Source organism: Triticum urartu, chromosome 6A, assembly GCF_056163025.1.
Source record: "Triticum urartu cultivar PI428250 chromosome 6A, HENAU_Tu73, whole genome shotgun sequence".
NCBI classification, from domain to species: domain Eukaryota; kingdom Viridiplantae; phylum Streptophyta; class Magnoliopsida; order Poales; family Poaceae; genus Triticum; species Triticum urartu.
The window spans coordinates 402,437,104-402,450,915 of record NC_141878.1 but is presented as its reverse complement, the minus strand read 5'-3'; positions in this window follow the sequence as shown (position 1 = coordinate 402,450,915).

Below are 13,812 nucleotides of genomic sequence, written 5' to 3'. Positions count from 1 at the left end.
CAAGCATTAGAACTACTTGGAACCATATAAATTTGACATGCAAGCTCAAGAACGTGGTCACCTATGCAGCACAAATTTGCAAAGAATAAAGCACTAGAACAAAAACTAATTGGACCAATGGAGGAGTCACATACCAAGGAACAATCTCCCCAAGCAGTTTTGCGAGAGGTGCTTTGAGCAAGGAGATCGAAAATCACAGCAAAGGTGACTGGAACTCGTGCTTGAGTTGGTTTTTGGGTTTGTCTGAGACAGAGGAAGAAGATGGGTGCTGGGATAAGTGGAGGAGGGCCACCATGGGCCCACGAGGCAGGGGGGCGCACCCTAGAGGAGGGGGGCGCCCACCACCCTCGTGGCCAGGTGGCAGCTCCTCGCGCGGTAATTTTTGCACAGTAAATCCTCAAATATTCCTGAAAGAATCATATTAAATTGGCATGTCATTCTAAGGACTTTTATTTTTGGGATATTTTTATATTGCACAGATAAGTCAGGAAACAGACAGAAAATACTACTTTTACTTTATTTCTACTAATTCATAGAAAGTATATAGAGGGTACAGAAGTTTGTGCTTCTAGTTTCATCCATCTCATGCTCATCAAAAAGAATCCACTAACAAGGTTGATCAAGTCTTGTTAACAAACTCGTTCCGATAATCATGAAACCGGAGAAATTTCGAATAACACTAAGTTACCTCAACGGGGATATGCACATCCCCAATAATAAGTATATCATATTTCTTCTTGATAGTAGGAAGAGGAAATTCAAAACCTCCAGTTATAATCGATGGAATTTTTCCAATGGAGTTGATACTATGAACTTGAGGTTGTTTCCTCGGAAAGTGTACCCTATGCTCATTACCATTAACATGAAAAGTGACATTGCCTTTGTTGCAATCAATAACAGCCCCTGCAGTGTTAAGAAAAGGTCTTCCAAGAATAATAGGCATACTATCATCCTCGGGAATATCAAGAATAACAAAGTCCATTAAAATAGTAACGTTTGCAACCACAACGAGCACATCCTCACAGATACCGACAGGTATAGTAGTTGATTTATCAGCCATTTGCAAAGATATTTCAGTAGGTGTCAGCTTATTCAAGTCAAGTCTACGATATAAAGAGAGAGGCATAACACTAACACCGGCTCCAAGATCACATAAAGCAGTTTTAATATAATTTCTTTTAATGGAGAAAGGTATAGTAGGTACTCCGGGATCTCCAAGTTTCTTTGGTATTCCACCCATAAAAGAATAATTAGCAAGCATGGTGGAAATTTCAGCTTCCGGTATCTTTCTTTTATTAGTAATGATATCCTTCATATATTTAGCATAATGATTTGTTTTGAGCACATTAGTTAATCTCATACGCAAGAAGATAGGCCTAATCATTTCAGCAAAGCACTCAAAATCCTCATCATCCTTTTTCTTGGATGGTTTTGGAGGAAAAGGCATGGGTTTCTGAACCCAAGGTTCCCTTTCTTTACCATGTTTCCTAGCAACAAAGTCTATTTTATCATAACGTTGATTCTTTGATTGTGGGTTATCAAGATCAACAGCAGGTTCAACTTCTACATCATTATCATTACTAGGTTGAGCATCATCATGAACATCATTATTAATATTTTCATTAGGTTCATGTTCATTACCAGATTGTGTTTCAGCATCAGACATAGATATATCATTTGGATTATCAGGTGGTTCAGCAATAGGTTCACCAGAAGTTTGCACAGTTCTATCATTTTTCTTCTTCTTCTTTTTAGAAGAACTAGGAACATCAATATTATTTCTTTGAGAATCTTGCTCGATTCTCTTAGGGTGGCCTTCAGGATACAAAGGTTCCTGAGTTATTCTACCAGTTCTAGTAGCCACTCTAACAGCATAATCATTTTTCTTACTATTCATTTCATCAAGCACTTCTTTTTGAGCCTCAAGTACTTGTTCTAGTTGAGTGGTAACCATAGAAGCATGTTTGCTAACAATTTTAAGTTCACCTTTAATATTAGCAATATAATCACCCAAGCGTCTAATCATATAAGCATTTTATTTTAATTGTCTACCAAAATAAGCATTGAAGTCTTCTTGCTTAAACATAAAGTTATCAAACTCATCCGAGCACTGACTAGCAATTTTAGTAGGAGGAACTTCAGCTTTATCATATCTATAGAGAGAATCTACCTTTACTACCTGTGTCGGGATATCGGGATCAGGAGGTTCTTCAGTAAATAAAGAATTGATATCATATGTTTCTTCAACAGGCGGTATATTGAGACCATGTATTTCTTCAATAGGAGGTAAATTCTTAACATCTTCAGCTTTAATACCTTTCTCTTTCATAGATTTCTTTGCCTCTTGCATATCTTCGGGACGGAGGAATAGAACACCTCTCTTCTTCGGAGTTGGTTTAAGAATAGGCTCAGTAATTGGAGCAGGAGTTGGCTCAGGAGGTGCCCAATTATTTTCATTTGTCAACATATTATTCAATAGAATTTCAGCTTCATCCGGTGTTCTTTCCCTGAAAAGAGAACCAGTACAACTATCCAGGTAATCTCTGGAAGCATCGGTTAGTCCATTATAAAAGATATCAAGTATTTCGGGTTTCTTAAGAGGATGATCAGGCAAAGCATTAAGTAACTTGAGAAGCCTCCCCCAAGCTTGTGGGAGACTCTCTTCTTTAATTTGCACGAAGTTGTATATTTCCCTCAAAGCAGCTTGTTTCTTATGAGCAGGGAAATATTTAGCAGAGAAGTAATAAATCATATCCTAGGGACTATGCACACAACCAGGATCAAGAGAATTAAACCATATCTTAGCATCACCCTTTAATGAGAACGGAAATATTTTGAGTATATAAAAGTAACGCGATCTCTCATCATTAGTAAATAGGGCAGCTATATCATTTAACTTAGTAAGATGTGCCACAACAGTTTCAGATTCATAGCCATAAAATGGATCAGATTCAACCAAATTAATTATATCAGGATCAACAGAGAATTCATAATCCTTATCAGGAACACAAATAGGTGAAGTAGCTAAAGCAGGGTCGGGTTTCATTTTATCTCTAAGTGATTCTTTGTTCCACTTAAATAATAACCTCTTAAGCTCATACCTATCCCTACAAGCTAAAATAGCGGCAGAAGATTCCATATCAAAAAGATAGCCCTCAGGAATAACAGGCATATTTTCATCATCACTATCATCATCGTATTCAGATTCAATAATTTCTTTTTGTCTAGCCCTAGCAATTTGTTCATCAAGAAATTCACCAAGGGGCACAGTAGTATCAGTCATAGAAGCAGTTTCATCATAAGTATCATGCATAGCAGAAGTGGCATCATCAATGACATGCGACATATGAGAACGAATAGCAGAAGCAGGTGTAGGTGTCGCAAACTTACTCATAACAGAAGGTGAATCAAGTGCAGAGCAACATGGCAGTTCCTTACCTCCCCTCGTAGTTGAGGGATAGATCTTGGTTTTTGGATCTCTCAAGTTCTTCATAGTGATAAGCAGATATAAATCCCAAGTGACTCAAAGAATAGAGCTATGCTCCCTGGCAACGGCGCCAGAAATTAGTCTTGATAACCCACAAGTATAGGGGATCGCAACAGCTTTCGAGGGTAGAGTATTCAACCCAAATTTATTGATTTGACACAAGGGGGAGCCAAAGAATATTCCCAAGTATTAGCAGCTGAGTTGTCAATTCAACCATACCTGGAAACTTAGTATCTGCCGCAAAGTGTTTAGTAGCAAATTAATATGATATTGGTGGTAGCAGCAACAAAAGTAAAGACACCAAAAAGTAGTGTTTTTGGTATTTTGTAGTGATTGTAACAGTAGCAGCAGGAAAGTAAATAAGCATAAACCAGTTTATGGAAAACTCGTAGGCACCGGATCAGTGATGGATAATTATGCCGGAAGCGGTTCATCATGTAACAGTCATAACATAGGGTGACACAGAACTAGCTCCAGTTCATCAATGTAATGTAGGCATGTATTCCGTATATAGTCATACGTGCTTATGGAAAAGAACTTGCATGACATCTTTTGTCCTACCCTCCCGTGGCAGCGGGGTCCTATTGGAAACTAAGGGATATTAAGGCCTCCTTTTAATAGAGAACCGGAACAAAGCATTAGCACATAGTGAATACATGAACTCCTCAAACTATGGTCGTCACTGGGAGTCGTCCCGATTATTGTCACTTCAGGGTTGCCGGATCATAACACATAGTAGGTGACTATAGACTTGCAAGATCGGATCAAGAACTCACATATATTCATGAAAACATAATAGGTTCAGATCTAAAATCATGGCACTCGGGCCATAGTGACAAGCATTAAGCATAGCAAAGTCATAGCAACATCAATCTCAAAACATAATGGATACTAGGGATCAAACCCTAACAAAACTAACTCGATTACATGATAAATCTCATCCAACCCATCACCATCCAGCAAGCCTACGATGGAATTACTCACACACGGCGGTGAGCATCATGAAATTGGTGATGGAGGATGGTTGACGATGACGACGGCGATGAATCCCCCTCTCCGGAGCCCCGAACGGACTCCAGATTAGCCCTCCCGAGAGGTTTTAGGGCTTGTCGGCGGCTCCGTATCGTAAAACGCAATGATTTCTTCTCTCTGATTTTTTTCTATCCGAAAGCAAATATATAGAGTTGGAGTTGGCGTCGGAGGGCATCCAGGGGGCCACGAGGTAGGGGGGGCGCCCCCCACCCTTGTGAGAAGGGTGTGGACCCCCTGGTCTTCATATTTGGAGAGGATTTTTTATTATTTTTTCTAAGATGTTCCATGGAGTTTCAGGTCATTCCGAGAATATTTGTTTTCTGCACATAAAACAACATCATGGCAATTCTGCTGAAAACAACGTCAGTCCGGGTTAGTTCCAGTCAAATCATACAAGTTAGAGTCCAAAACAAGGGCGAAAGTGTTTGGAAAAGTAGATACGACGAAGACGTATCAGCTGACGCGCCGCGCAGGACCCCAAGAAGATGGCGTCATGTCAGGAGCCTCGTAAGGATCAGCGCCCGCTCCAGGGGCGCCTCCCTCCACCGCATAGGAAAGTGCGGCCGGTGCTCTCCTCGGGCAGGGCTCGGGGGCTCTCTCCTAGAGAGCCTCAGACCTTGCCAACCTCACGAGGGAGGCACTAGGGCACCACTTGGAAGCGTGCTTTAGTGCATACTTTCCTCAGGAGAGCACAGGGCGAGGAGTGCCCACCACCCAGGAGTTCATCACCAAGACCACCCAAGAGCTACAAGACGCGAGAGCCATGCGCGGTGACAGCCGCTCACCGAGCGCGGCTCACCATCCAGGCGAGGGTGATGAACTATGCGTCTGCATCGACATCCCAGGGCTCAATAGGGCCGCATCTCAGGAACGCTTCTGGCCATCACGTGCGGGCCGCTGTTCGGGCCCACCACACAGCTGCGTTCGCATGCCCTTCAGTTTGCCGAGCGTAGCGTCGGCCTATCAGCGCGACGCCCGGCAGGTCCTGGCGGCTCAGGAGGCTAGGTCCCACGCCGCTCTGGGGGAGATGGTGACGGTCTTCAGGGAACCTCCCGAGCCCCCGGAGCTTCCCGAGGCTCAGGGTCCCGGTGGCTCATGAGGAGCCATTCCTTCAATGCATGGCTTCAGCTGCACCAACTCTACTTCGTCTACAGGACCAGGTGACATCTTCCAAGTCCATTTACGTTGGGAGCGCCCCTCGGGCTGCATTATTCCCAGGCCACATGGGTCCGTCCCTGAGGCATGTTTCCCTTTTGCTATGCCTTTAGCTTACCTTGTTGGGGGAGCCCCTCGGGCTGCATCATCCCCACGCCGGTCGGGCTAGGCCCAGTGGCATGTATCTTCCTGTATTTATCCAAGTCGATCTGCTCTTCATGCTTAACCTGCCAACTGCTATCACTTGCTCGGTCACCGCCCGCCATGGGTCCGTTCACCCTATGCAATTCACTTGCACGTTAAAAGGGGGGCTCCTGAGAATCGCGACTCAGGAGCTCTTACTGGCACTCCAGGTCTCACCCCCTGGCCTTGACCACGACATCGCGACCTGGCATACCAGCGGCGGCTGAGCTCACTCGAGGGATGGACCTGAGGACGTAGAGTGCGTGCATCTAACCGCCTTGCAGGAACATACAGTCACTAAGACTCAAGACCAGGCGCAACCCGCCTTGAGGTAGGGCCTCGTGAGTCCCACGTTGGCTCACGAGTGCCCAGATACACCTCGCAGCCCTGCCGTGCAAGCCACATGTCAGGGCGGGGCTGTACATGCCCCGGGGGCTCCTCCCGGAGGGGCCCCCCATCCCACGCCCAAGTGGAAGCTCCATGCTCCGCGCTGGCTTTCGACACTGCCGAGGAGCGGCTATGCCCGTGCACAAGCGGAAGCACTATGCTCCGCGCTGGTGATAAAGAACTAAGGGCGACCCCACGGTTGCACCAACCTCAGGGAGCCCAGAGCTCAGCGCCCAGCCTCACCATGACGCCTCCCCTCGGGAGAGTCGCGCGAGGGGGCTGGGCACGAGGGCTACGCTCGGGTCACGCCCAAGCGCACGCCACCCAACCAGGTCCCCCAGACCTGGCGTCGTGCGCCCCTCCCGAGGCCTCGGCGAGGGCAGGTATGGAAATTGTTTGAACATCAAGGGGGACTCCTAAGCATCGCGACTCAGGAGCCTAACTGGTCACGTAGCCCCTCACTCCTTGGTCCGTCCTGGTCTCCGGTCGGCCCAATGGCGGTTGAGGTATGCGTGGGGCCGGGCTCTGCCGACGTAGAACATTAATCTATCCTCATGAACTCTCCCTATAAGCTGTTCGCACGTCAAGGGGGACTCCTAAGCATCGCGACTCAGGAGCCTAACTGGTCGCGTAGCCCCTCACTCCTTGGACCGTCCTGGTCCCTGGTCGGCCCAATGGCGGTTGAGGCATGCGCGGGGCCGGGATCTGCCGACGCAGAACAAAGCAAATAGGAAGGAAAATGCAAAATCTCGAAGCAAATATTACAAGCATATTGTTCTCACAATGCCAAATGAAAATTCTAAACGCCTCCACGAGGCCTGATGTATGTTGCAGGAATGAAATGAGAGGAATAGCCGCAGGTCACCCCTAGATGTCGCTGTCGCCTGCGGAAGGTGCTCCCCCATGGGCGACGATGTTCTCACCTTCACCACCAGACGCACGATCCGCGACATCGCCAGACAGAGGATCGGAGACGAAGCCACAGAACTTCCCCAGCAAAGCCTCCACTTGACCTTGAACAGCTGCGGCGGCTTCGTCGAGGTCTTCAGCCACAGGCTCCAGCAGCTCGTCAAGGCGGGCGTTGGGGTCGCGGAGGTGCAGATGGCTGAGGACAAGAGTCTGTGCAGCTGAAGACAAAATGTGAGCTTCTACCTCCGCCATGGGATCGAGGCCCTCAACGACCTCCTCAAGCGCCTTCACCAAGAGAGGAAGCAGTTGAGCGGGGCCGTCCTCGTCACTGTGCAGCGGCCTCTCCAGGCCATACTCGTAGAGCATCCTCAGCGCCTTGCGAGATCTCTTATCGAGATCGGTGAAGGCCACACGGTCTTCGGCCAAGACTCGCGCCTTGGCAGCAAGATCGGCCTCCTTTGCCCCCATCTTCTGCTCCAACTCTTCCAACCGGGTGTGCTCGGCAGCCTGCTTCTTCCCCAGCTCCGCCAGCTCAGCATCACGGTTCTTGACGGCTTCCTCCCGGGCCTTCATCTCCTTCTTCTCTGCTTGGCGGCGGCGTACCTCTTCGGCATGCTTGTCGCACAAGCTCTGCAACTCGCCCTCTAGCACTTGGCAGCGGTCACGGGCGGCCTTGGCGTCTTTCAGCGCCACCTCATGATTGGCTGTAGCGCCGACGGCCCCTTGATTCTCCCTCTCGGAAGCCGCAACAGCCTGGCCCAGCGCCGCGTGTACCGCTAGGTCAGAGTGAAGCCAGCCGGAGGCCAACTCCAGACGCCTGGCCAGCAGGCGCGGGTCAGCGCTCAGGAGATCCGCCTGCAGTTGGGTCATCTCTGAAAGGGCACGCTCCAAGGCGGGAGCAGGAGCAGAGGAACCAAGGAGTGGAGGTGCAGCAGTAGGAGGAAGCGACGCTGTCATTAGGGCTTGGGAGACCACAGGCCCCGGAGCAGCTGGGACCTCGTCAGCCGCGCCAAGAACCGGCACCTCCGGAGCCAGCGGGGCCATGGGGGCTGGCTTCACGCGGCGATGCTCCTCTTGGCCCCGCGAGGACGACCGGGCTGGGGAGAGATGGGCGATGTTGCCTCCTTGCTCTGCGAAGGGAGGCACAACCGCCGTACCCTCCTTCCTCTTCTTCACCGAAGATGCCGGCCTGATCAACCAAAGGCGAGCGTTAGGAAATAACAAGTACCAGCAGGGATAAAGCGAAGTTCGAGACACCTATCGGTCCACCGCCAAGTACTTCACCTTTCGCTTGTGAAGCTTGAGGCCTGACAACATCGGGGCCTAAGGGGTAGGCGCCTGGGACCCGGCGGCGCCATGCGGTGCGGAGGCAGAACCGGATCCAGCCCCAGGAAGTGTTGCGGTGGAGGTGGCACCACGGTCTACTAGCGACGACCTACCCTTCATCGGGACGAGGGGTTGCTCCTTCCCTCCTTGGTAGGCGTCGGCCTCGGCATCATCAGGAAGGGCGCGGAGAATCTCGGCCTTGTTCGGAGGGGAGGTCTCCCCCACCTCTTCCGGGGTCTCCTCCGTGTCCACCTCCTCTTACCCCTCTTCGCGGGACTCGCCAGAGACACCTCCACCGGTTTTTGCGCCGAAGGAGCTCCTGAAAACACCAGTGGCACCAGCCCGCGCGCATCAAAAGTCGGCCTGGTGGCAACAAATTCCTCCCCGTCCCTGCGTTGGAACAGGGGAATGAAGGTGCTAGGCGGGTACTCCTGGTTGACTCCAACTATGAGACGCAGGACAACGTCCAGTTCGTCGTCAGGCAGGTCCCCCGGCCTCAGGCGGGCCTGGAGTGGGGCAACCCGCAGCGTCAAGAACTCCCTCAGGAGCATCGCTCCCGTTATTTTGGCCGCCCTCGCATTGCCCGGCTTCAGGTCAGTCGTCATCTGCCCCAAAACTAAGGATGCCCGCTCGTCGACAAGCTCCGCCCTGGGCCACTCCTTGCCTCGCCGGGGCGCCTCTCGTCGGCAACACCAGGTGCGGATGGGCGAGCTTGGCGTCCACCATGACCTAGTTGGATCGAATGTTGTCGGCCCTCTACTCGGTGCTCGAGATCGAGTTGGCCTTGCCGGATGCAACGAAGTTGGCGCATCCAGAGATGTGACCCTCGTTGATGCGGAGGAAGAAGAAATGGCGCAGGAGCGCCACGGACGCCATCACACCCAGGTACGCCTCACAGTAGTAGGCAAAGATGGAAAGGAGGAGGACAGAGTTGGGATGGAGATGCAACATTTGCAGCCCATAGTGGTCGAGGACTTCATAAAAGAAATGAGAGAAGGTGCTCCCCTCAGGCTCCGGCTCGTCAAAGGCGAGCCGGACCTCCGTCTTTCCCCACTCGTTGCTCTCTCCCAACGTCAGCAGGCGCACAGAGGCGAGGCTCTTCTCCGTGACAGTGGGCGCCTCAAGAGCGGGCTCGTACCAAGCAGGAGACGAGGAAGTCTTGACCTTGCGCGACGCCATGGGCGGCAGATGCAGAGCAAGGCCGGAGCAGATCTATAGGTAGCAGGCGGTGAAGAGCGAGAAAGGGGATATGGAGTGAGGCAAGGAATAAACAATGAAGGCAAGTGCCGCCCGTGCCAAACTTTTGTCAGGTCAACCAGTTGCCAAGGCAGCATGGGGAAGCGGAGACGCCCATGTCCAATCAACTGCCACGCGTCAACCGAGGCCGCAGGCTTTGGCGGCCCGCGGTGCTCCAAACTTGACCCTTTGCTTCGCCGCGAAGCCAAGCCCTCGCGCACCTTAGGCCCGGGGGCTACTGTCGGCGTTCTGGGAATGGGGGTCCCCAGACTTGCCTGCCTGCGGCCCGCGGCGTGACGGAGCCAGCATGCCGTACGACCCATCTTCACCAACAAGGCACCCAAGACCCTTGCGAGGGGCCAAGCCTCACGAGGCGGATGACGCAAGACCTCCTCAGGAGTGGCCTGGTCAGGCAGGCTCACGAGGAGCGGAGATATCAAGGCGAGGCGAACCTCACGAGGCTCTCGTGACGTGAGCCATGACGATCGACACCAGGCGGGCGCCAGCGCGCAGCGTCCTTGTTTCCTCTTTGGTTCAATGGAGGCAAGCGCAGCCGCGGAGTACCGAGGCCTTAGGCAAAGGTTGCCATTTCGGTGCAACAAGACCAAGACCAGGAGGACTGCAAGACGGAGGTCATCGTGGAGCCCAAGACGGCGTCACCACCAGAGCTTTGTGCAGGCGAAGACTACTTTTGTCAGGACGGCTCGTACTAGCTGCCCCCTTCAAATTTGACCTCCATTGTTGGCTCCCTTGCCGCTCGATATTTGGGAAGAGGACCAGGGCCTCTATAAATAGGACTAGCCACCACCATAGGAAGGGGGGTATCGAATCCTGGCACTGCAAGTTTATACGCACAAGAACACCTCAACCTCAGGAGGCCGTTCTTCCCTTGTACTATTCATCATTAGCCCAAGAGGCAATCCACCACCACACTGGAGTAGGGTATTACACCACAACGGTGGCCCGAACCAGTGTAAACCATGTGTCTTTCTGTGTTGCGAGTTCATCGAGTTCGTTCGCAAGATCTTAGCAAGCTAGAGCGTAGATTGGTAGAAGGGAAAGACTTCACGTGCACCCTAGTGTTCGAACCTTAAGGGTTAGCCGGAACCCCACATCCTACAGCGGTGGTCCGGATGGACCATAGTACGGACTGGAGCTCATCGTGCCAGCCCCTGCCGTAGGCCTCGAGCTTCTTCTTGAAGGTCCTGGTCTTGAGGCCCCTCAGGACCTCCGTGTTAGCACGTTCGGCCTGACCATTGCTCCTAGGGTGGGCCACCGAAGCATAGCAGATCTGCGTTCCAAGGTTAGCACAGTAGGTTTTGAAGAGGTTGCTAGTAAACTGCGAGCCATTATCTGGAATGATGCGGTTGGGGACCCCGAAGCGGCTCACGAGGCCCTTGATGAACTTGACAGCAGAGCCAGCTGGGATGGTATGGATGGCTTCCACTTCCGCCCACTTGGTGAACTTGTCGATGGCGACGTAGAGGTAACGATTTCCCCTGGCGCCGAGGGAACAGGCTTAGGACATTTAGCCCCCAGACCGCGAACGGTCATGTGAGCGGGATAGTTTGAAGGCCCTGAGCAGGTTGATGGATTTGCTTGGCGTGGAATTGGCAAGCTTCGCAAGACTTCACCAGCTCGGCTGCGTCGTTGAGTGCTGTAGGCCAGTAGAATCCACTACGGAAGACCTTGTTGACGAGGGTCCGTGACGATGAGTGGTGTCCGCAGTCCCCGCCGTGTATGTCAATCAGCAACTCCCTCCCTTGGTCGCTAGATATGCAGCACAGTGTGACATCGTTCGGTCGCTTCCTATATAGCTCGCCGTCTTGGATATAGTATAACGTGGCTTGCCGGGCCACACGCTCCGCCTCCAGTTCCTTCTCCGACAACGTCCCATTCATTAAATACTCCTTAAATTCCTTGGTCTAGCATATCTCTTGGGGCTCGAGCGCCAAGAGCAGCCAAGCTCCGGAGGTCGGTCCACAGGTCGGGGCTCCCGCGGCCGGAGGCTGGGGGAGCTCCTCCCATGGCTGAGTCGTGCTTGAAAGAGGTGGCGCAGCTGATGGCTTGAAGAGCCGCTCCTCAAAGACGCCTGGCTCATGCGGTTGCCGCTTGGATGCTCTCTCGGCGATGTCGTTGGCTTCCTTGTTGGTGCCCCGGGGCACGTGGTGTAGCTCCAGTCCCGAGAACTGTTTCTCCATCTTGCGCACCTCCGTGAGGTAGGCCTCCATATGCTTGTCCTTCGGCTCATACACCTTGTTGGAGAAGTTGACGAGGAGTTGTGAGTCACCTCTGACGGTGAGGCGCTTCACCCCTAGGGCCGCTGCAGCCTTTAGGCCGACTATGAGGCCTTCGTATTCTACGATGTTGTTGGAGACCTTCTCGCCGTGGCGAAAGCAGAGTTGCACGGCGTAGTAGAGCTTGTCCTGGGTGGGCGAGATGAGCACTGCTCCATCCCCCGCGCCCTGGTGTGCGAAGGTGCCATCGAAATACATGATCCAACCGTCCGGAGCCTCACTTCCTGGGGAGGTGGACCGGTCTTCTCCTTCCTCAAGTGCCGGGGCATCCTTCCATTCTTCGACAAAGTCAGAAAGTGCGGCCCCCTTGATGACCCTGGTAGTGCTGAACTCCAACTGGAACGCTGGCAACTCGATGTTCCACTCTGTGACCCTTCCGGCTGAGTTAGGGCTCCTAAGTATCCTTTCCAGTGGGTAGGTTGAGACGACCTTGATGGCGTGGCCCTGGAAGTAATGTCACAGCTTGTGTGAGGCCACCAGGAGCACGAGCAGGAGTTTCTGGGGCATGGGGTAGCATGCTCTCGCGCCCCGTAGTACGGTGCTGACAAAGTACACCAGGTGTTCGACGAGGGCTGGGATCCTGCAGGGATCGGGGCATATCCTGAGGTGGAAGGGTCCCTGAGACCCGACCGTCCTCAGGTGCTTCTGCGATGCCACCCTGCCGAGCTTGGCCTTCCACCGCTGATGCCTTTGTTGCGCCTTCCTGACCCCGCGCTACTTCAGCCTTGGCCTGGCGGGGCGCACCCTTGGCTTGGCGCTTCTCCCGAACCGCCACCAATGCCGCGCTGGCGGAGTACGGGGTGGCAGCAAGGTAGAGTACCAGAGGCTCGAGGGGCCGTGGTACCACCATCACTGGGGGCTAGTAAGGTATTTCTTGAGGTCTTCGAAGGCCCGGTCGGCCTCCGGGTTCCACTCGAACGGGCCCTTCCTCTTCATGAGCTTGAACAATGGTAAGGCGCGCTCTCCCAGTTTGGAGATGAAAAGCCCTAACGCGGTCACCCGCCCTGCCAGCTTCTGCATCTCTTTGAGGGTCTGCAGCGGGCTCATGTCCCCGATAGCCTTGACCTTCTCCGGATTCGCCTCGATCCCCCTGTGGGATACGAGGAATCCCAGCAGCTTGCCGGAGGGGACACCGAACACGCACTTCTCTGGGTTGAGCCTTAAGTTCACTTGGCGCAGGCTCTCGAAGGTCTCCTCCAAGTCTTGAATCAATGTCCTTGCCTCGCGAGACTTGACCACTATGTCATCGACGTAAGCCTCCGCGTTCCTCCCGAGTTGCCGCCCCAGAGCGATGTGCATCAACCGCTGAAAGGTCGCGCCCGCGTTGCGCAGCCCGAAGGGCATGCAGGTGTAGCAGTACACCCCACATGGTGTCAGGAAGGCCGTCTTCTCCACATCTTCCACCGCCATCTTGATTTGATGATACCCTGAGAACACATCCAGGAAACAAAGCAGGTCACACTCGGCGGTGGAGTCAATGATCTGGTCGATGCGCGGTAGTGGGAACGGGTCTTGAGGGCAGGCTTTGTTAAGATTAGTGAAGTCGACGCACATCCGTTCCTTCCCGCCTTTTGTCGGCACCACGACAGGGTTCGCCAGCCATTCGGGGTATCGGACCTCTTGGATGGCACCTGCCGCTTCCAGCTTGCGTGTCTCTTGGACGATGAAGGCCTGCTTCTTAGCCGCCTTGCTCGCTGCTTCACGGGGCGGATGTTGGGGCATACCCTTAGATGATGCTGGATCACCTCCCTCGGGACCCCTACCAGCTGATTGGGCTCCCACGTGAATATCTCCTTGTTC